General features: G+C 41.4%; 1 long non-coding RNA gene across 3 annotated transcripts in view; it reads right to left on the bottom strand.

The window, feature by feature from the left end:
• The window catches only part of LOC127564600 (uncharacterized), a 37630-nt gene extending 10667 nt beyond the window's left edge, over positions 1 to 26963 (bottom strand). Inside the window, exons 1-3 of one of the 3 annotated variants that reach the window (XR_007954315.1) lie at positions 26736 to 26963; positions 20055 to 20273; positions 18561 to 18684 (exon numbers count right to left, since the gene is read on the bottom strand). This is a non-coding gene — a long non-coding RNA (uncharacterized LOC127564600). Of the gene's footprint in view, positions 1 to 18560; positions 18685 to 20054; positions 20274 to 24065; positions 25910 to 25932; positions 26263 to 26735 lie in introns of those variants that run through there. The other 2 variants (XR_007954316.1, XR_007954314.1) reach the window with 2 other exon arrangements.
• Positions 26964 to 27692: the final 729 nt, after the last annotated feature.

The following is a 27692-nucleotide window of genomic DNA, read 5'->3' as shown; positions in this document are numbered from 1 at the left end:
GAATAATCTTCTGATATCATTCAAATCTCTTCTAGGAGAGTAGATACTGTAGCCAATTCAAGATCAGTAGTTCTAAAAGCTAACTGGGGCTAAAGACTCTGAAGAGTTGCTAAAACAAGAATAAGAACCAGTCATATTCCTTCTTCATCAATGACAGAATAAGAGAAAATGGGCTTTAGCTGCAGCATAAATGAGGAGGGAATTCCTGGTGATGCAGGCTAAAGGGGATCACAGCAGGTATCTATAGCTGTAGAAAGGAGTTCCTGTGGGGCTAAGCTGGGACAGCCTTGCTTAGATGCAGAGGGATGGCCTAGATGAACTTGGAAGGATTTCCCCTGCCTCCTACCCCAATCTCCCATGAACATACCCTAGCCAGCTTCATCACTAGACCTACCATCTGCTCTGGCTCTGTTCCCTTGTCGTCGGCTCTGATGCAGAGCGTGGTTATTTGCCCAGGGATTTATAGCAGGAACCCGGACAGCAGCTAAATCCCACAGCCACAGAGGTAAATCAGCCGCTGCGATGGGCTGGAACGAGGGAGCTGTCGGCCTGCAAGGCAGCACGCTGGGCCTAGAGAGGAAAACACTTGTCCCTGCTTCCTCCAGGGGCAGCCACCAATAAATTCCCTCCAGAGTCAATCCCAGGCTGGGGGACTGAAGGGTTGGCCGGATTGGAAAGTCTGTCAGTGGTGGTAGAAGAATATTCTACTCAGATGGGTAATATTCACAGAAATTGCAGCATGAGATAATGAAGCTAGACACTAAGAAGGACTGCCCATTCAGCAGAGCTAAGAGCCACAGAAGGGTCTTTCTGTCTCCAGAGTGAAAAAAGAGATTCTTGAGACTCGAAGAAACTTTGCCTGAAATTAGGAGGAAGAGACAAAATGTCCTTAGAGAAGCCTGGGATTCTGAATTGCCCTTCAACACTGTCAAAGAGAAAAATAAATTTGAACTATTTGAGAAAAGAACAGAAGAGAGGAGATAAGAAAAGAGGAGAGGAAGGAGTATCCTATTTGGCTTCTTCTGCAGGAGAAAAGGTATGGAAGCTAAAAGGGAACACATAATCTAGACATCAAGCCAGGGAACAGGGAACCCCAATAATTCTTCAGGTTCAACCTGACACTCAGCTAAAAGTAGGAAGGCAAGAGGGGAGAGAGGAAGAAAAAAAGGGAGAGAGGAGGAAAGGAGAGATAGGAAAGGAGGAAAGATAGAAGGGAAGGGAAGGGAAGAGGAGGGGGGGGGAGAAAGAGAAAGAGACAAAGAGACAGAGTGAATACGCAACCATAAGAGCTTACCTCTAGAGCTGGAAGGGACTAAAGAAGTTCTCTAGTCCAATCTTTTTACTTTACAGATGAAGAAACTGAGTAACTTAAATAACTTTCCCAGGATCTCACAGCTGAACTCAAATCATCTCATTTCAAACCCAGCACTCAACAATGCAATGAACCAAAGATATGGTTGGGGAAAAGGAAATGAAGAAGAGAGAAAAGAAAAGGACAATAAAATGAAGAGAGTGACAGGAAGTAGTATGATGATGATAGCTGACAGTGATTGCTATATGTCAGACACAGGATTAAGTGCTTTACCATTATAAACTTATTTTCAAAGTATTTTAATTTTTCCCAATTACATATAAAAATACATTTAGCCTTTTATAAAATAATTTTGAATTCCAAATTTTCTCCCACCCTCTCTCCTCTTCCCCTTCATTAAGAAGGCAAATAATCTTTAAAATTATTATTAAAGCTTTTTATTTCCAAAGGATATGCATGGGTAATTTTTCCAACATTGACCCTTGCATAAACTTTTGTTCCAAATTTTCCCCTCCTCCCTCCCACCCCTTCCCCTAGCTGGCAGGGTAGTCCAATATGTTAAATATATTGAAATACATGTTGGATCTAATATATGTATACATATTTATACATTTATCTTGCTTACAAGAAAAATCTGATCAAGAAGAAAAAGAAAAACTGAGAAAGAAAACAAAATGCAAGCAAATAACAACAGAGAGAGTGAGAATGTTATGTTGTGTTCCACACTCTTTTCCCATGATTCTCTCTCTGGGGTGTAGATGGTTCTCCTCATCACTGAACAAGTGGAACTGGTTTGAATCATCTCATTGTTGAAGAGAGCCACGTCCATCAGAATTGATCATCGTATAGTCTTGTTGTATAATGATCTCCTGGTTCTGCTCATTTCACTTAGCATCAGTTCATGTAGGTCTCTCCAGGCTTCTCTGAAATCATCCTGCTGGTTGTTTCTTACAGAACATTAGTATTCCATAGCATTCATATACCATAATTTATTCAACCATTCTCCAATTGATGGGCATCCACTCAGTTTCCAGTTTCTTGGAAGGCAAATAATTTGATAGAGGTGATACATATATAATTATTTTCTCATTGGAGCCTTACCACAAGCCAATTATTATCCCCATTTCATAGAGGGAAATTGAGGCAAATAGATTAAGTAACTTTCCAAGGGTCAGATAGCAACTACGTGTCTGAGACTGGATTTAAATTCAGGTCTTTCTGACTTCAAGTTCTATCCATTAACCATCTAGCTGTCCCGGGAAAGAGGGGGAAATGAAGGAAGAGAGAAAAGCGGGGGAAAGTTTGGGACAGAGCAAACAGAAAAGGCATGTTCTCTTAATTGCCAGATCTAATGGCTTTTTCTCACCCTCTGCAGCACCCAGTCCTGTTATGAGTTTTCAGGACATTACTTGCTGTCTGATCATTACTCCTCAATCTCTTTTGATGATTCATCTTCTAAAACATGTCTCTAATTAGGAGATGTTTCCCAATTTTCTGTCCTGAGTCCTCCCTCCTTGCTCTCCCCAACTCCTATGTCTCTCTGTATCTCTCTCTCTCTCTCTCTCTCTCTCTCTCTCTCTCTCTCCTCTCTCTCTCTCTCTTTTCTTTTTCTTCTCTGCTCCTTCTTTCCCCTTCCTCTCTCTTTCTCTCTGTGTCTATTTCTCTGTTTTTCTCTATATCTCTGTGTGTATCTGTCTCTCTGTGTGTATCTCTCTCTCTTTCTCTTTCTATCTCTCTTGTATCTCTGTTTCTTTCCCCTTGTCTTTCCCCTTGATGTGTATCTCTCTCTGTCTCTGTCTCTGTCTCTGTCTCTGTCTCTCTCTCTCTCTCTCTCTCTCTCACACACACACACACACACACACACACACACTCACTCACCTCAAGATTCATCAGTTCTCATGAGCTTAATTATCATCTCAATGCAAATATCTTCTTGTTGAGAGGGTTTTTTGTTTGTTTGTTTGTTTGTTTGTTTACTAATGTCTGATTCTTTCTGACCTCATTTGCTTGGGTTGTTTTTGTTTTTGTTTTTTTGCAGAGGTCCTGAAATGGTTTGCCATTTCCTTCTCCAATTTATTTTGCAAAAAAAGAAAATTAAGTCAAACAGGGGTAAGTCAGAGTCACTTAGCTAGTATCTGAGGCCAGATTTGAACTCAGGTTTTCCTGAATTCAGGTTTATATTCCATCCATTATACTGCCTTAAATGACTTTTGAATACATACACTCATACACATACACATACACGTATAGATATGTGTATATATATATATATATATATATATATATATATATATATACATGTATATACACACACACACATATATATACATCTCTAAATCTGTAGTTCCAGCTTCTAGTTTTTCTCCTGAATTCCACTTCCCTAAATCACCAACTGCCAGTTAGACATTTCAACCTGGGACATCCTGTAGTTAACACAAACTCAGCACATCCCCAAATTGAATATATTCTTTTCCCCCACAAACCCTTTCCCACTCTGAATTTCCCACATTCTTTAGAAGGCATCACCATCCTTCCAGTCACTCCATTTCACAACTTTGTAGCTAATTGGAGTTAATCCCACATGTTTAAAAAGTTGTCAAATTTTGTCATTTCCACATTTCTTTCTCTGTTTCCCTTTCTATTCACATGGCCATTTATATCTAAGTTAGAGACTTCTCACCTCTTCCCTAGACTACTTCAATAACCCAGTTGATCTCCTTGTCTCAAGTCTCTCCCTTTCTAATCCATATGCCACACAGCTTCCAAGGTCATTTCCCTAAATTGCAAATACAGTGTGAGGATTAAAATTGTTCTGCCTATAATAAAACAGACTGAGATAAAGCTCTGAGCCAGTGGCACTCTATTAAAGGGTCTTTAGTTCCCTTTTAATGAAGTGGACCTCAAATCTTCCTCACGATCTGAGATACCCTCTTTTTCCAGGACCTTGTTTTTTTTTTTGTTTTGTTTTGTTTTTTTTTTTAATAAAGTTGGTACCCAAATATGCAAAAGAGGCATACAGAATCTTATTGGTGGATAAACTTTGTTCTTGAGAGACAAAAATGACATATTAGCATAGGAGTTGTAGATTGGAATATGGGACATCTTCACTGAGTGATCACAAGACAGTCACCTCCTGATGAATACAGAGAGGCTTGGAGAGACATACATGAACTGATGCTAAGTGAAATGAGCAGAACGAGGAAATCATTATACACTTCAACAACAATACTACATGATGATCAATTCTAATGGACATGGCTCACTTCAACTATGAGAGGATCCAAATCAGTTCCAATTGATCTGTAATAAACAGAACCAGCTACATCCAGAGAAAGAACACTAGGAAATGAGTATGGACCACAACATAACATTTTAACTTTTTCTGTTATTGTTTGCTTGCATTTTTGTTTTTCCTTCTCAAGTTATTTTTACCTTCTTTCTAAATCAGATTTTTCTTGTGCAACAAGTTATATAACTGTTTAAATATGTATACATATATTGTATTTAACATATACTTTAACATATTTAATATGTATGGGATTACCTGCCATCTAGGAGAGGAGGTGGTCACTTGCTTATGTTGGACAAAAGAGAGTGGTCCAAGAAGTACAAAAATAAATTGGAGGACTTTCCATGGAGCTGAGTCACTATAACAAGGAAAAAACAAGGGTGGAGGACCTCTAGTTAGCGTCTTATGACCAAGCAAGTAATTTTATAATGTGCAACTCAAAGCTCGGAAGACCTACTGTATAGAACTTATAATCACTACTCTTATGGAATCATATCAGATTGACTGATACTGACTGAAATAGAGTAAGGGTCCAAATGAATTATTTCTCATACAAGTCTGACTATGTCATTCTCTTACTCAATAAGACTCAATGGCTCCTATTACCTTTAGAATCAAACTCCTCAGTTTAGCTTTAAACTCATTTATAACCTGACACTAAATTACCTCTTCAATTAGATTATCCATTACTGCATTTTCTGAACTCCATGGCCTAGTTTTACTGTCTCACTGTTCCTTAAATAAGACATTAAGCTCCCATGTCTCTGTCTTTGTATCCACAGTAGGAATACACTCTTACCTGGGCTCTACCTTTTATAATCTTAACCTCTGCTTAGATGACACCTTCTACATGAAAATTTCCCTGATTCCTCCAAATGCTTGATTTGTATCTATTTCTTAATGAATCTTTCCCAACAGAATGTGGACTACTTGAGGGCAGGAACTGTTTCATTTTTGTTTGTATTGCCAGGGCTTAGTACAGTGCTGGCATACTGTAGGTACATAAATGCTTGCTGATTGATTGGTAGAATGATGTGGAAGGACCAAAGGAAGCTTAGAGTGAGGGGAGGGGACAAAGAGATAGATGAAGAAAAGAATAAGAAAAGATGGAAGACAGTATAGGGAAGAAAAACCAAGGGAGGAGATAGAATACGTGAAAAGGCAGAGAACAGGGAAGAAAGGGAAGGAAACAGGACAAAGAAGAATAAAAGAAAAGGAGATAAGGGAGAGAGGAAAAAGTGAGAAGAATTCAGGGTAGAATGAAAGAGTAGAAAGGCCTGAACCAAGAAATAAAGGAGTTGGAAAGATAAAGATGTTCCAAGAGGCACAAGAGAGGGTGCTGGGAAAGACAACAGAAAGAGGACTACTTTTGGGCAAAAGGCAAGTTCAAAACCCCAAGAGCTGATTAGAAAAATAATATTTTACCCAGTTCTTCCTTTTTTACTTGGCTTCCTCTCAACCTCTCTCTGGCCTGACATCCCCTCTTCCTTCCTCTTTTCCAATGCCTAGGGTACATGGTGGGGCAGGGAAAGAGAAGGTCTCCCTTGGGGAGGAGGGGGAAGAGGGGAAGGGAGAGAAAGACAGACAGAGAGAGAGGGAGAAAGGCTCGGAGGGAATGAGGGAAGGGGGAAAAGGAGAAAAGTGGAAGGAGGGAGAGGGTAAAGAAGAAAGGAAGAGGGAAAGAGGGAGAGGAAGAGGGGGGAAGGGAGAAGAAAAAGGCAGGGGGTAGAAAGAGAAGAACAGGGAGGAGGGGGGAGAGAGAAAGAAAGAGAGAGGAAGAAAAAGAAGAAGGAAGAGAAAAAAGCAATATAACCTTTAAAATGGTGACAGTCAACCCAAATATTCAATGTCAGCCTGAATGTCACCCCCACCCACCCATTACATCATGGTGGGACCCTGGCCTAGAAGAAACCAAGCACCGGATGAAGTGAAACTTGGTCATGCCTGAAAAGAAGCCAAATGAATTGAACAAACATTTATGAAGTGCTTCCTAAGTGTGGAGGGCTATACTAGGCACTGGGGCACAGCATTTAAATAAGGCGTATGCCCTCCTCTCATAGAGATGCAAGGCTTTTATGTATACTTGGTTTTCTTAGTCTTTCTAAAACAGAGATTCTTAGCATAGTTGTAAAAATGCTTTTATATTTTAATATAATTGGCTTCTTTGTAACCCCATGTCTTTTATTTTATACCTTTAAAAATATGATCCTGAGAAAGAGCCCCTAGGTTTCACCAGCTACTGCCCAAGGGGGCCATCACACACAAAAAGTCAAGAACCTCTGATTTAGAAAGTGGGGAATTTGTATGGATGTATTTGCTGCAAAAATTCCTGGGGGACTCTAATAGAGAGAGGGATATGGAGGGGAAAATGGAAATAGAGAGGGAGGCCCAGGGGAGGTGCAGAGCCTAGGCAGGTTGATGAGGCTACTTCTTCAACTCAGTCTGCCCCCTCCACTGTATAGATATCCAGGCAGCTTAGTGCATGATCCTTAAAACTGGGAAGGGAAAACTCTGCATACCCTTTGATCCAGCAATACCTTACTAGGTCTGGATTCCAAAGAGATCATAAAAAAAGGATAAGGAACCACATGTATGAAAATATTTATAACAGTTCTATTGTGGTGGCAAAGAATTAGAAAGATGGATGGATGCCCATCAATTGGGGAGTGATTAAACAAGTTATAGTATATGAATATAAGAAAATACTATGTTCTATAAGAAATGATAAGCAGGCTGATTTCAGAAAAACCTGGAAAGATTTACATGTGCTGATACTAAGTGAAGTGAGCAGAACCAGGAGAACATTAGATACAATAATAGCAACATTGTGTAATGATCAATTATGATATACTTAGTTCTTCTTACCAATACAGTGATACAAAATAATTCCAAAACAGTTGTGATAAAAATTCTAGCCACATCCAGAGAAAGCATCATGGAGTCTGAATGGAGATTAAAGCATACTATTTTCACTGTTTTAATTATTTTTTCTTGTGGTTTTCCCCTTTTGTCCTGATTCTTCTTTCACAACCAGACTAATAAGAAAATATGTTTAATATAAATTTATATAGATTGCTTATTATCTTGGAGAGGGAGAAAAATTTGCAACTCAATCTTACCAAAATGAATGTTGAAAACAATCTTTACAGGTAATTGGGGAAAAAATATTAAGTACAAAACAACATTCTACTTTGGACATTTATTAATTGTGTAAATCACAGATTAATATTACCTTCTAGACTGTTGTGAGAATTAAGATAATGTATAGATAAAATACGTTGTAAACATTAAAGCATCATATAAAAATAATTCTACTCTTTTTATCTTTTTTCTTCCTTTTTTGGCTGAGGTAATTGGGGTTAAGTGACTCCCCCAGGGTCACACAACTAGGAAGTGTTAAGTGTCTGAGGGCAAATTTGAACTCAGGTCCTCCTGACTTCAGGGCTGGTTCTCTATCCGCTGCGCCACCTAGCTGCCCCATAAAAATAATTCTAGTGCACATCAAAATCCTACCAAAGTGACAAGTGAGTTTGGATTGTCATGGATCACTCTAAGATTTTCTCTCCCCGTCACAGTGGGTTGGGGAGTAGGTAAGAGAGAGAAGAGAAAGAGAGAAGTATCAGGATTCCAGAGGGCAAATCTTGAGAATCCAACCATATAAACATAAAACATCCTATTACCACCCTATGTATATATTACACCTGGTCTAGGTTTCTAAATAGAATTTGAGTTTGTTCCAAATAACTGGGATTATTATGACATTTTTCCTGGAATGCAGAAATAGTAAAAAAAAAAAAATACATAACTTGATCCCACCATATAGTTCTAAAATAAATGATTAATTTATGATATTCAAAAGAAAAAATGGGAAGGGGACCTCAGCCTAAAAAAAGCAAAAGAATTGTGTCCTCGGATCCTGTGCCCTCCCTCCAAACTCTCTTCCTAAGAGGTTAACCTATGGCAGATCACTCCCACCCACCAATTCTTTTCTGCCATATAGCAAAGACAAAGACTCCTGTCCCCCAAGAATCACCCTGTACCTCCTTGGTAGGGCTAACCTTTGATCTTAGACAAACCCATAGATTGGCTACTATACTTCATACTAGCTACTTTAGGTCCCTCTCTAAGTCTCATGGAAATTTCTAATAGAGAAAAAAAGCATATTACATCATTCTTTCTTCTATTTTAGTTGCTTGAGAAGCTCAAAGTCTTTCATCATCCACAACTTAGGAGCTCAAAATAACTAAATAGGTAGGTAAAAAAAGGATTACACTAAAATGCAGAGTGAGACTGAGAAACAGAGACAACCTGTCAATCAATAAGAGAGAATAACAGAGATAAAGACAGAGACACTGTTCTTTAGGAATAGAAAAGTGGAGAAATGTGTAGACCTCAAGATAATAGAAGGATGAAGAAACACAGAGAGAAAGCAAAGTGTGAGTGGGAATTGGGGGGATATAGGCTGTGAGAGAAAATACAACCAGCACAAGGCAGACTTCCCTTCTCTTCCCCCACTAAAAACCCACACCTCATACAGAAGCACAGGCTACATACCAGGGTTTTCCTTACCTTTACACCGCTCCCTTCCTTTCTCCCCACTTTACATTACATATAACAAATACAATATCACACACACACACACACACAACACTGCTGCTTTTGGGCTCCCGATGTCTGATGACTGGCACTCTGCTGCCCTCTATGAGCCCTGCATGCTCCTGGAGAAAAGAAAATGTAAGACCCTAAAAACCTTCCCTACTGCAAGACTCCCACTCTCCCTGAATAGAAGGAGTACACACAGGGACATAAAGCTTCACCTTTTTCCTTCCCCAAGGAAGGGCATCATGGAATAGTCTGGCCTAGATTGTGAACCCGCAAAAAAGGGCAGGAGAAGAGGGGAGGTGGGTTTATTCATTTGCTTCTAGGTTAATGTAGGATCTGCCTCCTACTTGCTTGCATCTGATTTTTCCTTAATGTGCAACCCTCTGCTATCCATCACTCCAGGCCCAGCTCTTTCCTTCCAAGGGTTATGATGGAGAAGATAGGGATCACTTTGGAGGTAGCCTAGTATAGAGGGGAAAGCACTGAATCTACCTTTAGAAGGTTTGGGTCCGAGGCTCAGTTTTATTGCTGGTAGACTCAGGCCATTTTTTTTCCTAGTAAAATTATGGGTTTGGGTTAAATTTAGTCCTTGTTGATCCTTCTATGTAACTCTCTGAATAAAAAGAAGAAAAAACTAGGGGTGAGATGCTCAGAGGAATCAGAAGAGACAGAGCAGGAGCAGCAAAGGACAAATAAACCAATGTGACCATCCTGGTGGAGTCACACTCATTGGGGCATAGAATAAGTATGGAACATGCTTCTAAGTCACTGGGAGAAAAGAAAGAGGCAGACAAAAAGAAAGAGAACAGGAGAAAGGAAATAAGGAGATGCAGAGATAGACACTGAGCAGAGGCTAATAGAAATCAAAGAGAGAGCAGGTCCAAGAAACAGAGGCAGGGAGAAGAGACAGAGGAACAGAGGTAAGGACAGAGAAAGAGGAACAGAAGAACACAGTAGCAGGGACTGAGGCAGAGAGGTAGGAGCAGGTACTCCTGGGGCAGAAAGAAACAGAAACAGAAAGATGACAACGTGGGAAAAAAAAGAGGGAAAGAGGGAGAGGGGAAAAGAGAGAAAGGAGGAGGGGGAGACAAACACCCAGAGGTGGGAGAAAAGAGAGACATAGAGAGAGAAATAGAGAGATAGTCAGAGACCAAGAGATGGGTGGGAGGCAATGGAAAGAGAGAGGGAGACAAAGACAAAGAGAGACAGAAAGATCGAAAGAAGGAGAGACAGAGACACTGAGGGCGATAGACAGACAGAGACAGTAACAAAGAAACAGACACAGAGACACAGGGAGAGAGACACATGGAAAGAAACAGAGGCACACAGAGAGAGGAAGAGAAAGAAGCAGCAGATACAAGGAGAAAGAGACAGAGAGACAGAAAGAGGGGTGTGGGGGGAAAGAAGGAGAGAGAGACAGAGACAAATGGGGGATAGAGACAAAGAAACAGAGAAACAAAGAGACACAGAGAGATATAGACAGAAGGGGATAGAGAGAAAGAAACAGAGAGACAATGTGATAGAGACAAAGAGACAACAACAGAGAAAGAGACACAGAGAAAGGCAAGGAGATGGAGATAGAGTGAAACATAAACGAGACAGAGAGAGGGGAGGAGAAAATGATATGTGTGTGAGAGAGAAAGAGAGAGAGGGGGACAGAGAGAGAGAGAGAGAGAGAGAGAGAGAGAGAGAGAGAGAGAGAGAGAGAGAGAGAGAGAGAATGAATATGAGGGTGAGAAGAGAAGAAAAGGGAGACTGGGCCTGAGCCCCACACCGAGGCCTCGGCACCGAGAAGGACGCCGGAATGGTACAACAGGCAGCAAAGAGGGGGAGGAAAGGAGGTGGCGGAAGAAAGCAGGCCGAGGCGAGAGCTGGGAGCGGGCCCATAAAAGCCTCACCAGCGAGCAAGCGAGCGGGGAAATTGCCGCCAGAATCGCTGAGCTCCGCAAAACACCGCCCGCCAGCCCGCCCCGCCGCCCGCGCCCAATTTCCACTCTCATCGCAGAGCGGGCTGGTTATGCATTTAAATGTTATTTAATTGGGTTGCGGAGGAGCTGGGGGCCAGAGTGGCGTCCCCGCCGCCCGAGCTGCTTGCCTCCGAAAATCTGTTCTTCCTGCTCACAAATTGCGATACTTCCCAAGCACCCCCGCCCTTCTCCCCCGACCTGCACCTGGCTCGAGACCGAACAGGGGACCCTTTTGCAAAGGGCCACACAGCCCGGGGCCACCGAGAAGGGCCGGACTCTCCCAAAGACAATGGAAGTACAAGACTAGAATCAGGCCGGCAATGCATATGAAAACATACAAATGCACAGGATGGCTACAAGTGCACATCTTCCTATGAGCAAGATACCAATTGGGGCAAAAATCCACGTATCAGACACAAACCTGCTGAAGAAATGGAGGAGGGGAGGAATATGAAAGAATGACTGCAGAGTGCCATCACATTCACAGGAAGTCTAGTTCACACAATCCAAGAGACCAAAAGAACCATAAACCCCCTAAAGCTGGACCAATGGATAAAATATTCATTCCACCTTCTCTATGGATTTTCTCTTTCTTCTTGTCCCTTTAACCTGACATCTCACTTGCCAGTCTAAATCCGGGAGTTTATAAAATATCCTGATACTGTCCTGGTCTCCCCTTCAAGTGTCTGGGTTCCTAAAGTCCAGAGGAGGAGAAGGAAAAAAAAAAAAAAAAAAAAAAGACTGCAGAAATGTTTCCTCTCAAGTCATCCTGTCCATGAAGAGTCCCTTTCACTTAAGCTACCCAGCAGAGAAAGGATAGACTTAGGAATCCTGAAGAAGTGGGTTCAAATTCCCATCCAGGATACTTCCTAGCCCTGTGACAACCCCCCCCCTCCCCATCCATAGGTCACTTTGCTTAACTGACCTTCATTTTTCCTCACATATAAAACAGGGATATAACCTGAAGCAGCACCTCCTCTTAGGTGCCTTGAAGCTTAGATGAGAAAATGTATTCAGAAAGATTGAGACTTTAAAGGCCATATAAATTTCTGTTATGGTGATCTGGACAAGCCATCTAATCTCTTTGAGTAGCTATACAATAAGAGGATTAGACTAGATGGTCTCTGAGGGCCTTTCCAGCTCCAGGCCTATGATCTGAAAGCCAGAAACAAGAAATGGGTCACAGAGTTATAGCTGGAAGAACTGAGGGTAGACAGAAAGAAAGACTTCCCAAAGACAAAGGCTATATGGAAGGGTCTGGATAACACTGACCTCTCTGACTCTGACAGCACCTTACCCTGACAGCAGTGAGATAACTTTCTGTATGTTGAAGAAGGGCCACCCTGTTGCAGATAAGACAGACAGAATGACCTCTAAAAGAATCTTTTCCCTCAAGACACCCCCCAACCAGGTGAAAAGAAATTGCTGGACTCAAATGATCAGGATCAAGCTGATTCAATTAATGAAAATGGAAATTGCTAGGAGACTTGGCAGAGGCTCTGGGGTGAGGAATAGGGCTGTTCTGGGCTCCCTGCCACCCCAGCTGCCAAGGCTGACGTGGAGGCAGGGGACTGATGTCAGAAGCTAAAGATCCTTGAGATGGGAATGGAAACATATGGAAGGGCAAGGGGATGGAAGAGAGTGATCCCATCCAAAAAAAAAAATATTTCAGTCTCTGGGAGTGAGGGAAAGAAGGGATAGGAGGGGAAAGAAGGGAAAGAAGAGTTGTTTTTCCCCAAATCGGACATCCTTCTGTTTACAATTGTCCCTAATCCAGCCCAGATTGACAGGGTCAGGAAGGTGGTGTCAAAATCTCTTTGAGATACCCCCTAAATTAAGCAGTTTCCCCTCAAGTCATCTGTCCCCACGATTTCCAACCCCCAAACTGCTAAGTAACTTCACATATCTAATCTCAGCCTTTCCTGCTGCAGATGAAGCTTTATTGGGGCCTCAGGTGGGGATAGAAAACAGCTGGCCTCCATCCCCTTTAAACAGTATCCTTAGAGACAAAGATTGTTATTCAGTCCCCACCATTACCAACATCCCACTCCCAACTTTCAGCCCTCTAAGTTCCAGCTGTGTCTCAGGCTAGATTTCCAAACTGTCAAGTCGTTTTGATCTAACCTTGAACACTCCCTGTCTGACCTCACCCTGACCACAGTCTCCCTTTCAAAGCCCCAGAAGTTAAAAGGACATCATTCAAAATAGTAAAGGCATGCCTAAGCCACATCAGCTCTCCCTAACTCAAATCCAATCGCATGTCATAGCATCACCTCCCTTGAGAACTAAGGACAAGCAATAACAATAAGCAACCACAGCAACAGATGATCTTCCAGAGGTCAGGCACTTCCTCTCCCTAGAGGTCAGATACCTCTTTTGTCTTAGGAAAGGGAGAGCCTTGAAACCAAGAGCTAGGATTCTGGGGTCCCATAATTTTCCAGTCAGCCCCTACTCCTTCTCCTGGGCTAGACTTTGCTGGCCCCCTTCACTCTGTGGACAGTTCTCCCTCTATTGTAGGGTCTTGGTTGTTTTTCTACTTGAACTCTAATTGGGTGGGTAGAGTTCAGACAGAAGGAAAAGCAGTAGAGGGAGAACTGTCCACAGAGTGAAGGGGGCCAGCAAAGTCTAGCCCAGGAGAAGGAGTAGGGGCTGACTGTTAACTGTCTTAAGTTAAGACTTAAGTCTTAAGTTGAAAGACTTAAAAAACCTCTTAATATGCCCCTGGATGTTTGAGGCTAATATGGGGCTGGATTTATAAACAAGCTTAGGACCTACATGGGATACCATCAAGGAGGTGATGGTAGAAATGTTACGAGAGGAAAGCCTGGAATCTCTAATCTCCAGATGTAAAGCTTTTATGAATCCAGGGAGGAGGCAAGAACACCTTTCACCCAATTATCCTTCTCATTTTATTCCCCTGAGACTCTGTCCTTGACCATTCCCCTCTTATGTTTTTGATTTACTATGACTGTTCTGGTGGCATTACATAGATCCTGAAATGGTTGTATACATGTAGGTGTACTATCACCAACCCATCACCAACTCATCACTCTGTTAACTGGCTTTTTTGTTTTTTAAGAAAATACCTTTAATTAGAGTAGGTCATGAGGAAACCAAATTATCACTCTTTGTAGATGATATGATAGTATACTTGAAGAACCCTAGAGAATCAACTAAAAAACTACTAGAAACAATTCACAACTTTAGCAAGTTGCAGGATACAAAATAAATCCATATAAATCACCAGCATTTTTATATATTGCTAACAATGGCCAGCAGCAAGAGATACAAAAAGAAATTCCACTCAAATAACTGTCAATAGTATAAAATATTTGGGAATCTCTCTGCCAAGGGAAAATCAGGAACTATATGAACACAACTACAAAACACTTTCCACACAAATAATATCAGTTGAAAAAAGAGCAAGTGCTCATTGTCATGAGTAAAAATGACAATACTACCTAAATTAATCTACTTATTTAGTGACATACCAATCAAACTCCCAAGAAACTATTTTATATATCTACAAAAAATAATAACAAAGTTCATCTGGAAGAACACAAGGTCAAGAATTTCAAGGGAATTAATGAAAAAAAAAAAAGTCAGTGAAGGTGGCTTAGCTGTTCCAGACCTAAAACTATATTATAAAGCAGCAGTCATCAAAACCATTTCTAGTCCGGCAACACTCTATCAAGAGGGGAAAAATAGAGAGCTATTCTATAATCATTCACTATTCCCCTTTTCCCATTTTTTAATTTCAATTAATGAGCCTACTCCCTTTTTTAGATTTTTTAAAATTGAACTTAATAAATGTTAACAAATATAACATTTCAATATAAAAGAATTGTCTATGAAATTATGAACTTCAGTAATGTGCACTTCCCCTCCTCTCCCCCCACTGCATAGAGTTTTAAAGGTTTTTTTAATGTTATTTTTCTATGATTCAAATTTAATATGCCCTGCCCACATGCCCCCTTCAGGACTTCTACTATTATTTCTACTTTCAGTTTTTAGACCACTGATCAAAATGCATGCAAGATACTTTTGTAAACTTCAGATTTCTATGTTCACTTTAATCCAATTAGCCTACTGAACTTCCTTAAGTTCTGTTCCCCACCTCAAAGCCTCCATGCTTGGAATGCACTTCACCTCTGCCTTTTAAAGGACTAACTCTCTAGATTCTGTCAAAGCTTAGCTCAAGTGCACCCTCCTAGAATCCATCAAATAAGGTCATCTGTGTAAATCATCTTATCTTTAGCTATTATTATTATCCTGATGCTATCCAGATGTTAGGGCCCTCCTCCACCTTCAACCTATTCAAATATCTATTTTATATTTACTGATGATATTTTGCTAGAGAATAGTAGATAAGAAATGGACCATTTCCTAGGTTTTCATAGCTCAGTACTTAGCACAATGCCTGGCACATAGTAGGTGCTTCATAAATGCTATTTGAATGAATGAATTTCAATAAGCATTCAAGTGCTTATGTAGAAGAATGATTATGCTAGGTTATAAGGAAGAAGGATCACGAGGCAGTCTGTCAATTGTCAAACTCAGGCAAGTCATTTAATCTGTAGAATATTTTATTTGAGCTTGGATGATTCCTTCTAAGGTCCCTCCTAGCTTTAAGTCTATGATCCTAGGAACTATTACTATGACTCCTAAAGGTAGCCCTAGGAGCAACAGGTAAAGAATTAAGATTTGATACTAAGAAATTAATATTAGGAAAAACTAAACAATTAGAGTTAGCCCAAAGTGGAATTGGCTGTCTGGAGAATAGCCTTTTTGAATAAAGGCTGGATAACCTCACTTGTTGAGACTATTGTAGAGAGAATTCTTTTCCAGATATGAATAGGACAGGGCTCCTTTTGACCCTGAAATCCTATGCATTTGCTCAGTCTCTTTCAGATTTATAAACAATGAGTGAATTGGATGAGGTGCTTCTGAAATTTCTTTCAATTCTTAAAGTGAATTGACCTTCTCCACCTGTTCAAATTCTAATCAATCCACTGACCTTTACTACCTGATCTTATTCTTTTATATGCCCATTACTTAACAAATTATGACTCACAGGTAGAGAGACAGAAGAGTGGTGTGGTGAGAGAAAAACACTAGTTTGCAAGTAAGATTTAGCTGGTTAATTAACTGTGTAAAATAAACAAGTAACTTCTCTAGAACTTGGATGCTTCCAGCTACAACATCCTATGATATTCTCTCTGTAACCACAGACTCAGAATTTTGGACTTGGGAGGAACCCTTCTTCTTAAATCTTGTTTTTGCAAATGAAGAAGCCATATCCTAGAAAGGTCAAGTGGCTTTTTCTTAGGTCTTCCTAGTTAGAGGCTAGTTGGCAACAGATCATGGACTAGAACCCTGATTTCCCGGGTTTGGGGATAGTAGTCCTAGAATCCTGATCCAGATTCTGGACTGGTAGTCTTAGAACCCTGATATGATGTTGGCTGGTGATTCTTGAATCCTGGTCTCCCAATTCCTGGGTTAGCGGTCGGTCCTTTCTATCTGGGCTTACAGTACATTTGACCTTTTTTATCTCAGGTATTTTAAGCTCCTTGAAAATGAGCAGCACAACTTATTCAATTCTGGGTCCTTTACAGTAAACAGAACCATTTTACATTTAACAAGTACTCAATAAATAATGACCATTCACTATGTCTTCTTCTCGTGTATCCACTTTGTACAGAGAGGTGCTCACTCATTCACATTCATATAACTGATAGCAGATAGGAGCAAAGGGGGAAATAGGAAATCCAAGTGTAGACAGGGTTGGGAGGGAAAAGACTGTATAGAGCAGATACTAATAATCCTATTACTTTTCAAAGTTGAAGAGGTCAATCTCAGAAAATGAAGGACTTGGTCTGTTTTGAAGTACACAACCGTATCACACATCCCTCACAGTAGGTGTGAGAACTGCCCAAAGCCCAGCTTGCTTTCCCAGCCCTCACTAGAGGGGACCCCAACTGGCTACTTAGAAGAGCTGAGAATCAAGTTAGCAGGAGACACTTGGCTGGAATCCATCCATCACCCGTCCCGACAGTGCCCCGGAGTACCAGACAAACAACTGGACAGGCACTTAACAGGGACATTACAGCTTCAGGAAGGTGATTAAGCAGAGAGCTATTTACACCCTCTTTCCCCATACCCTGCAGAAGAGAATCCCTCAAGCACACTGAAATCCTTTGGTAAAGGCAAATGAGAAAGGATGCAGCTAAAAGAATCAGGGATGAATGCATGCAGCAGTAAGCACAGGTTAGTAGTGCTTTTCCATAGGTCATCAGGTCCATCCTCCCATTCCCTAGGAAGGGTTGCTTTTAAAATTCTAACCATAAAGTGTGAGTAAGAAAATATCACCTGCTCTAAACGATCTTCAGAAATAAGAATAAATGCATTCCCCCTTTGGTAGTATATTTCAGTATCTCCCAACTAAAAGTGTCAGAAAGTATACGCCCAACTCTAATTTTGATCTCCCTCTTTGCAACAATACTCATCCCTCAGATACAAGTACTGAAAAGGACAGGACCCAAAGTAGAAGACATGAGCATTCAGTTCTCTATAAATAGCCTTGGCTTCCAGTTGGGACTTTCCCCTGAGAGCAGTAAGTTTATCTTCTGAAGGTGCCGACATCATTTACTCAGATTGCTCTCAGCCAGACCAGGCCCCCAAAGAGGACAAGATAGTGGGTGGAGAGAAAAACCACCTGGGGAAGTGTCTATTTCCTGGCAATTCCATGAGAGTATGGGTACCCCACCAAAGGGAACGAATTCAAGGGAAAGAGGAGGCAGTAGGGCTTCAAAGAGGGAGTGAACTAATGTTATGACTGCAACAGCAGGTAAAAAACAGAGTTAAGCGTGTGAAAGTCAACATTATGCAGTTCACCAAAAGAGATTGTGTCAGGAAGTTTTATATACAAGTAGCACCTTGATACACATATGTCCAGTCTAGTGCGATGTGAGCCAAACAGCACCGGATTCTTCCCCACTTCCAGCAACAGGCACAATTTGGATGCTAAACTCAACAGTGAACAGAGACTGAATCATCCCTGAATCATTCACTTATTCTTTGGCCACAGTCTGCTATCCTGGTTGGATCGTGAACTTTGGAGAAAGGGGTATGGCTACCTGCTCCTCAGACACCAGCCCAGCCAATATACTCTCCAGGCTGGATGCCACTCCACCACCCCTATGACAGTTAAACACTCAGTAGCTGTATTTCATGGCACAAACTCCTAAGGGGCTCCTCCTGTTGTTGGCTGGCACCTCAGCAGCTGTGGGGATTCAGGAAATGACCAGGACATAGATAGTAGACAGAGAATGGTCAGGGAAAGTCCCAGCTTGCCCACAAAGAACAGAGAACCAAAGCAAGTACCACTTACCTCCAATTGGAGGCATTCCAACCCCAGGACGCCACATTTTAGGTGCTCTTGGTGGGGGGGGAGGCTCACATGGTGTCCTCAGTGCCTACATAATGCCAGACCACACAGACCTCTCTAAGGGCACCTGTGCAAAGGAAATAGAGGCATAAAAATCCCAAAATTAGATTCAGAATACCTAGGTCTCAGTATATCTGCCCCTTTCCATTTTATCCACACCCCAAGTATTCATTCTCCAATCTCAGACTTCTGCCCATATAGCTGGAGAGTTGGGGAACAGGGTGCCTAGGTCCTCAGTTGGTTCTTTTCTCCCAAATTCCATTGAGGATTAGGGCTCCAAGACACTCTCTATACCACTTTCCACCAATTTTAGCATTGGAGCAGCATACAAGGAAGGCAAACCTGTGAGTGCTTCAAGATCCTTGGCCTTCATAAAGGCACTGAGGGTTTATGGTTGAGCAAAAAAAAAAAAAATGATAGGCAGAGACAGCCAGGATTTGGAGTTTGGGAGAAGGGTGTAAAGGATGATAGACTAGAAACAAGGTAGAGTTGATCCCCAAACCTTTAGCCAATATGCCCAACTAATAATCAATCATCATCTAGCTGGGATCAATCAAAGACTGAGCCTCCTGCCCTTACTCACCCCTCTACCTATGAGCCCTGCCCATTCATTCACTCAACCCAGCTCTCCTAAGATTCTCACCCCAGCACCTACCCATATGGTTCTGAACTGGACTTTGTGAACTTCCTTTCCAAAATCTATTTTCATAATCGTAATCCACTTATGTCATTCCAGTCAGATCAATGCTTTTTATATAATTGGTTTCCTTTGAATCCTGTGCATTTGATTGTATGCATTTGAAAACATAATTCTGAGAAAGGCTTCATATCCTTCACCAGAACATGGCCAAAAGGGTTCCAAAACACACACAAAAGAAGGTTAATCCAAACAAACAGTCCAGCAATGTAAACACCCATGTCCTTTTCTGCTCCTTTTCTACCTAAGAACCTAATTTTTTTAATCAACACTACCACTCAGCAAGACCACTTAGGAATCTTGAAAAGAATTGGGGGTGAATGACCCCTACGTGAGACAAAGAGACAAAAAGATCTTCCCTCTTCCCCCCTTCTCTTTTCTAGGCCCATCATGGGTGAGAGTGGGAGAGAAATCAAAAGACAGGGGTGGGGTTAGAAGGACTAGGCAGTGGCGGAAGGAAGGCCTCCCGGAGGCAATTAGTGGACATCACAGAGGGGAAATGGAACCATCGTTAATGGGCTTGGCTAACGACCGGCAGTGAAGCAAAGAGAGTGTCTGAGCAACCACAGGAGCCAGCAAGGGGTAGGGAAGTAGAGGGACCCCCCAGCTCTATACATGTTCACATGCCCCACTCCATGTATCCATTCATATATGCACACATATTCTTCCCAAACAATCCAGGCATCCTGATCAAAAATGTCCCACCCCTCCATTCCCTCCCTTCCTCCCAGACTTCTCACCCCAGTCTGGACCAAGCTGACAACTCCTCCCATGTTCATCCTCAAGTAGAGCACAGCCTTGGGACTTTATGGTAGCTAGTGACAACACTGATCCAGCTCATTCGGTTTCATCTTCTCTTGCAGAAGGTCGTGGGCCAGGCTGGATGAGGAGTGGGGAAGCTTCAGCAGTTTCAGACTCTTTGGAGGACACCCATTGAGGTTTGCCCATCATGATGTTGGCTGAGGGAAAGAAAAATCTCAAATCATTCCTGAAACATGCCTAGGAGAGAACCCAAATGACAGCGTTCCTCTGCCTGCAGCTAAAGCTGTGCCCATTCTGGTCCATCTAACTAACCACCATTAGTCACTAGCCCAAATCTCCCCATCTCAGCTATCTTTCTTTTTACCATTCCATAAGATCACTTCCCCAAGTTTCTCCATTTTAGTGGACAGTTGTTTCTCATGTTTATTTTTTCAATGCACTTTTTTATATAATAACTTTTTATTTTCAAAATACATATAAAGATAGTTTTCCACATTCACCCCTGCAAAACCTGTGATCCAAATTCTTTCTCCCTCTCTTCCCTCTACTCCCTCCCCTAGATGGCAAGTAATCCGATATATGTTAAACATACAATTTTTGTATACATATTTCCATGATTATCATGCTGCACAAGAAAAATTCTATCAAAAAGAGAAAAATAAGAAAAAAAATGCAAGTAAACTAGAGCAAAAAAAGGTGAAAATACTATGCTGTGATTCATATTTGGTCCCCAAAATCCTCTCTCTGAATGCAGATGTTTCTCTCCATTCCAAGTCTATTGAAATTGGCCTGAATCACCTCATTGTTAAAAAGAGCTTTGTCCATGACAATTGATCATCTCATAATCTTGTTGCTGTGTACAATGTTCTCTTGGTTCTACTCACTTCATTTAACATCAGTTCATGTAAGTCTCTCCAGGCCTCTCCGAAAACATCTTGCTAATCATTTCTTATAGAACAATAATATTCCATAACATTAATATTCTATAACTTATTCAGCCATTCTCCAACTGATGAGCATCCACTCAATTTCCAGTTCCTTGCCACTATAAAAAGAGCTGTTACAAACATTTTTGCACATCTGGATCCTTTTTCCTTTTTTATTATTTCTTTGGGGTACAGACCTTCTAGAGATACTCCTGGATCAAAGGTATGCACAATTTGATAGCCCTTTGGGCATAGTTCCATGTTGCTGTCCAGAATGGTTGGATCAGTTCACAACTCCACCTACAATGCATTAGTATCCCAATTTTCCCATATCCCCTCTAACATTTATCATTATTTTTTTCTGTCATCTTAGTCAATCTGAAAGATATGCAGTGGTATCTCAGAGTTGTCATAATTTGCATTTCTCTGATCAATAGTTATTTAGACCATTTTTTCATATGACTAGAAATGGTTTTAATTTCTTCATCTGAAAATTGTTCATATTCTTTGACCATTTATCAGTTGGAGAATGACTTGTCTCATGCTTAATTCTAAGCTACTTTGCTGCAATAGAAAAGTTCCCTCTCTGGAAGCTTTTGTGGAAATACAAGTGTTGGAATCTTCCCACTCCATCCCTAGCCAAATTCTCTTATCAGTTGCTTCTCCTTTCATTCTAAATTCTAGGAGGTTCATGTATGTGTCCTGGAAACCATTATAAGGAAGAGTTTAGTGCAGAAGAACCTAAGTTCAGTCCCAACCCTCAGTAACCTCCCCTTTTGGACCCCGTGCCTTGGCATTCAGAATTTCTCTTAGCTTCTTGCATAGAGGCAATGATTTCCAGTGGCAATCATGCAGATCTGAGAAGCTATAAGATCCAATTTCAAATTAAGCTCTTCCACTACCAACTGTGTGACTTTGGACAAGTCACTCCACCAATCTGGTAGTTCTCAGTTTCCTCATCTGTAAAATAAGGACAATACACTCAAAGAGTTGTTTTGAATATAGTACTGTGTAAGCTATTAATTTTTTCATGTCTCTAATCTAACTTTTCATGTCCATGGTAAGCTCCCTGGGGACAGGGTCCACATTCTTGGTCTTTGCATCTCTGTGCAATACCTTGCATTAAGTATGTGTTCAATAAGTAGTTTGTGGATTTTCTCAGTGCCTCCTTTCTTTTCTTTGCTCAGTTCCAGTTTCTTCCTCCTTCCTTACCCTATTCAGTACTTCCTTCCACTGGAAACTTTTTCCATTCATTCTATTATGACTGCCCCTGCCTATGCTGTGTGTATGCCTCCATGGCCTGAACACACTCAGTGTGTATTCTATTCCAGGCATTCACTACTCTATCTGTTTGAGAATTGGATGTGTGGTCTGGGAGCTTCCCCAGGGCTTCCTCCTTTTGCAGCTCTCCTTAGTGCCCATGGAAGGGATGCTTAGGACTGATTGACAGAACACTCAGCCTGATCCATCTCATTCAGCTGCTGTCTTGTTCTCAAGCTCTAGCTGGGATCAGCAGGGAAAGGGGGGAGGAGGGGAGAGGGAAGGAAATCACAGACATAAAACAATCCCATCCCTTGACTAGTTTCAGAAGGAGATTTTAACTGATCTGGCCAGGTGGTTCCTCCTATGCCAAATAGACAACTGTAGGCTGTAGAGGATTGGGGGATAGATATCCTAGGAGGGCCATGCTTCCCTTATCCCCTGCCCAGCTTCAGGATTATGGGATTGGTCACCCTGATTCTAGCATTTTCAATGATGCCTGAGCACAACTGGGGCTTTCTCTCACCAGAAGCCTAGAATGGAAATATGGGGAAAGAAAGTAACAACAGTGGGTACAGAGAGATAAGGACCATTATTTTTAATGGTGCTATATTCCACTATGTGGTCTGATGTCAAGAGTTAGAGACTAGAAGTCAAGTGATTTGGATCTCTATATATTTAGTCAAGTCACAGCCTGATTGCTGTGAGGGTAAATTGAGTCAACAAATATGAAAGCACTTAGGAAGCAAAAATTGATACATAAATACAAAAGAGCAGGAGGGATTGAAAGAAAGATGAAAGGAAAAGAAAGGAGAAAACTGAAAAATGACCACATCAACACCTAGGCTAAGGACCCAGGTGATAGGAAGAATGAGGAGTTCTTTTATCAATAATAAGTGTTTGAAAAGAGGATGAGTTTGGGCCATTCTCCTTTTCCCCAGAAGGTGGAACAGGTTTTCCTCCCTTATGACATAAGATATACAGATTAAATACAGGTTAAACTGTAACCTCCCCAGAAGTTTGAAATATTTCCCAACAATCTGCAACAGACAACCGAGGGAGAAAGAGATGATTTCCCACCAGCAGGCTATTCTGTACCCATCCAGGGTGTCTGGAGAGCTGCAAGGGTGCAAAATGGTTCTACTTCCTCAGCCCATTCCCAGATCTCTAATTTTTCTTCCTTTTTTCTCCTCTTGACTGTACAATGAATCCTACCCTACATCTGCCATAGGGAATCCAGGATCTCCTTTTTGGATCCACTTCTCTCCCCAGTGGGGGCAGCCTTTTTCTGTGGGGCATCCTGATCACTCCAGGGCTTGCCATCTGCCCGAGAGCCAAGCTCTCCTACATATTTTGTCTTTTGAAGTTAGAGTGTGAGCTCCTTGTGAACAGGAACACTTCTTTACCTATATGTATTACTAGTGTTTAGCCCAGTGCTTGATACAATGTAAATGCTTACTGCAGTAAATGCTTTTTCAGTCATTCATTTCACAGGAAAGACTGCCCTCCATTGCCGGCAGGTTAAGTGCAGTCTAAGAGGCAAGCAGATAGAGGAAATGCCCTCCCAAGTTTCTGTGGTAATTAGGTTTTCATGTCAAAGAATACAAATTGACTCAGGCACAGCGCACTGATGACACTGTATATCTAAAAGAGGTAACATTAACTGAAATGTATATACAGCTTTACACTCTACAAAGCACTTTCCTCCTAACAACCCTGGGAGATAGGGAATCCAAGTGTTGCAATTCCCTTTTTATAGATGATGACACTACAACCCAGAGAAGTAACTTTGAAGTGACTTACCTTCACCAACAGTAAGTAGAAAACAGGGACCCAATCCCAGATCTCTTGATTTCATGTAAAAATGCTCCTTAAGAGGTTGTAGCGACTCAAAGTAAGAGAAAGGAAGTAGAGCTATTTGTTGCTGCTGTTGTTCACTCATGTCACATATGTTGTGACTCCATTTAGGGTTTTCTTAACAAAGATATTAGAGAAGTTTGCCATTTCCTTCTCCAGCCCATTTTACAGATGAGGAGACTGAGATAAATGGTCCTAAGGGTCATCCAGTTAGTAAGTGTCTGAGGCTGCATTTAAACTCTGGAAGGAGTATTTCTAACTATCCATAACCATCAAAATCTGTGGCTCAAAGGGAGCTGTGGAGATGCCCTGGATCATATCCTTCCCTCTCTGTGTTTGAGCCGCACTCAAAGCATCCCAGCCCTAATGACTAAGCAACAAGACAAAATTTTACTATTTCTACTTCCCCAACATTTCTTCTTTATATCCCTTGTGTCTGCTTACACACCTACCTATCTAGGTCAGGACATCATCACCTCTCGCCTGGATTATTACTACAGTTTCCTAGATGGCCTTTCTGACCCTTGTTGCTCCCTAATCCGATCCATCATCCATAAAGACAATAAAGTGCTTTTCTGAAGTCTACCTCTGACCACTTCAGCATCCCATCCTGCCTCCACCCAATATAATAAATTCCAGTGGCTTCCTCTCACCTTCAGGATCCAATATAACCTCATCTGTGGATACTTAGAACTCTTGGCTACCTGTCCCATCTTTTAAATCTTAATACAGATCATTCCCTCCACACAGTCCAGTCCAGCCAAACCAGCCAGGCTGGTGTTCCTCATGTGATGATCCACTCCTCTATATTAGAGATGCTCTCCTATGCCTGAAATTTGACCTCTCCTCAACTTCAACTCTTGATAGATACAATTTCCTTCTGAACTCAGCTTAAACTTCTTGGATGTCCCATAGACTCCTTAAACAAAAAAAAATTCAAAACTGTACTCGATATCTTTACAAGAGAGGAACTTGTCCTCCTTTCTTCCAAACTTCCCTGTTACTGTAGAGGGCACCCCCATTCTCCCAGTCTCCCTCCAGTCCTCACCCTAATTCTCTCATATCAATGTGCAACAAACTTTTGTAGATTTTACCTCAATAACATCATCACTTCATCTTTCTGATTGTTCCCTATACCACAAGTTTCTTCCCACTTGGTCCATCCTTCCTTCAAGTTGCCAAAGTGATCTTCCTAAAATTAAGGTCTAAAAATGTTAATCCCAACTCCCAACTCCAAAGATTCCCTATCACCTTCAGGATCAATTATATAAAATCCTGTTTGGCTTTCAAAGCTCTTCATAGTTTCTCCTTCCTGTTTTCTTACACTTTGAAACCACACTCTATCCCGTACTTTTCAGTCTGGTGAAATTGGTTTCTTTTGCTGTTCACAAAACAAGAATTATCATTGCTTGTCTATCACACCAGGAATATTCTCTCTCCTTATCTCTGACTCCTGGCTTCCTTCAAGTCCTACTTTCTGTAGGAATTCCTCCTCCATGCCAATGTCTTCCCTCTATTGGTTATCTCCAATTTTTCCTGTATGTAGCTTGTTTGTGCATAATTGTTTGTATAACATCTCCTATATTAGGCTACAAACTCCTTGAGAGCAGACATTATCCTTTGTCTTTCTTCATATCCCAGTGTTTAGCACAATACCTAGCACATTTTATTGTTGTTCAATCATTTCAGTTGTGTTCAACTCTTCATGATTCCATTTAGGATTTTCTTGGCACAGATACTGTGGTTTGCCTTTCCCTTCTCCAGCTCATTTGACAAATGAGAAAACTGAGGCAAATAGAGTTAAATAACTTACCCAAGGTTACCTGATTAGTATCTGTGGCCAGATTTGAACTCAGGAAGACTCAGGAAGGCTCACCACTCTATCCATCGTTATCACCTAGCTTTGCTGATCCCAGAGTAAACAGTTAATAAATGTATTGACTAGTTGACTTCTACATGAAGGCTTTCCTGGTCCCTCTAGCTGCTATTGCCTTTGCCCCTACAGTTATCCTTGTGTTTTGTATATACCTATAAATGTGTTTTACATATAGCTATATATGGCCATGTGTTATATATACACACACATATAAACATGTAGGTATGCATATACATGTGTGCACATATACATATGTACCTATATAAATGTATATATACATTTAACACACATATATACACATGTACCTGTATACACCTCTATCTTTAGATACCTTGAGATTAGGGGCTATGTCATTTTAATCTTGGAAATCTATAGGTCTACTACACAGTAAATGTTCAATGACTGAATTTTGGCTGATTGAAAACCAGTCTGAATGTTGACACCTTATTCTTGGTGGGATTACGTCTTAAGCATCTTGAGATGTCTGCATCTGTCTTCCTTAAAATCTGAACTCAAAACTTTCCTAAAGGTTACTTCCCAGCTCTGCTCCATGGAAAATCTTCCGAATCTTTGGGTTTCAAAGTGCTATTTCCTTTTTATAAATGTGAATGCTAAAGCTCAGATACATTATGACCTGTCTAGGATCACACAAGCCTCTCTCCAGCTTTCTTTCTATCTGACTAACTCTCCATAGACAAACTTCTATCGATCCTGTTGTAATTTCCATCTGGTGGCCTTACCTGTCTTGGCACTCCATGCAAACTACAGAAGACCAAGGAGTTCCAGCTCCTATATCTCTTCCTTTCCAACAGCTTCCCCAAGTCTGTACTTGGCTCTTTCCTAAGACCAGGGGTTCACTATTCCCCTTGCCTTCCCCTCCACCATTACCTCCAGTAGCAAGCTATCAGTCCCTCACCTGAGATCACTGCCTCACCCCCTGTTCTCCAAGCTGCTTCCGGATCCTCGGGCAGAGGACAATGGGTAATGTAGTCTGCCCTGGAGCTGATGATGGGGAGGATAAGGAAGAGGACACTTCTGCTGGCCTCAGCCCCTTCCGCCGGAAACACTTCTTGAAGCTTTGCAAAATGTCTTTCACCCTCAGTCCAAGAGGATGCTGGGGATTGTAGTTTGCCTATTTCTTTATCAGATTGTCATCACTCATGTTGATTCATAAAATGGTATCCCCCTTCCCCACTCCCCCTCACTCCCCCAGAGAAGGCAGGAAGCACCTTCCTACCAATCCTTACACTGGGAAACAACAGAATTCAGGTCTCCATGCATGTAAGATCTTCCTATTTCTCCCCATCTTCTGCTAGGGATTCTCAGACACTGTTTCTGAATACCTCTTAAACCCACAACAGGTCACCCACCTCAGTCCTATTTTCAACTCTTTTCTGTGCAATCTGAACGCTCATGCTCCATGGGTTCTTCACCTTCTCTCTTTGCAAAGGCTTTGCCAAAAATCTCCTCTTCCAGGAAGGGTTCCCTGACTAATCCTGAGACTTTGGTTTATGGTGTTAAAAACTGGAAGGAACTTTAAGGGTCATATATTCTATGCTCCTGATTTTCCATAATGGGAAACCAAGACCCAGAGAAAGGGAAAGACTTATCTACTGTCACTCAGATAGTAAAGAGCAAAAGGTAATTTGAACGCAGGACCTCTGACTCTCAATCCAGAGTTCTTTCCAATAAGCCTC

Source organism: Antechinus flavipes, chromosome 5 (assembly GCF_016432865.1).
Source record: "Antechinus flavipes isolate AdamAnt ecotype Samford, QLD, Australia chromosome 5, AdamAnt_v2, whole genome shotgun sequence".
NCBI lineage: Eukaryota > Metazoa > Chordata > Mammalia > Dasyuromorphia > Dasyuridae > Antechinus > Antechinus flavipes.
Note: the sequence above shows the minus strand (reverse complement) of the source record. Positions and strands in the feature narration are given on the sequence as shown.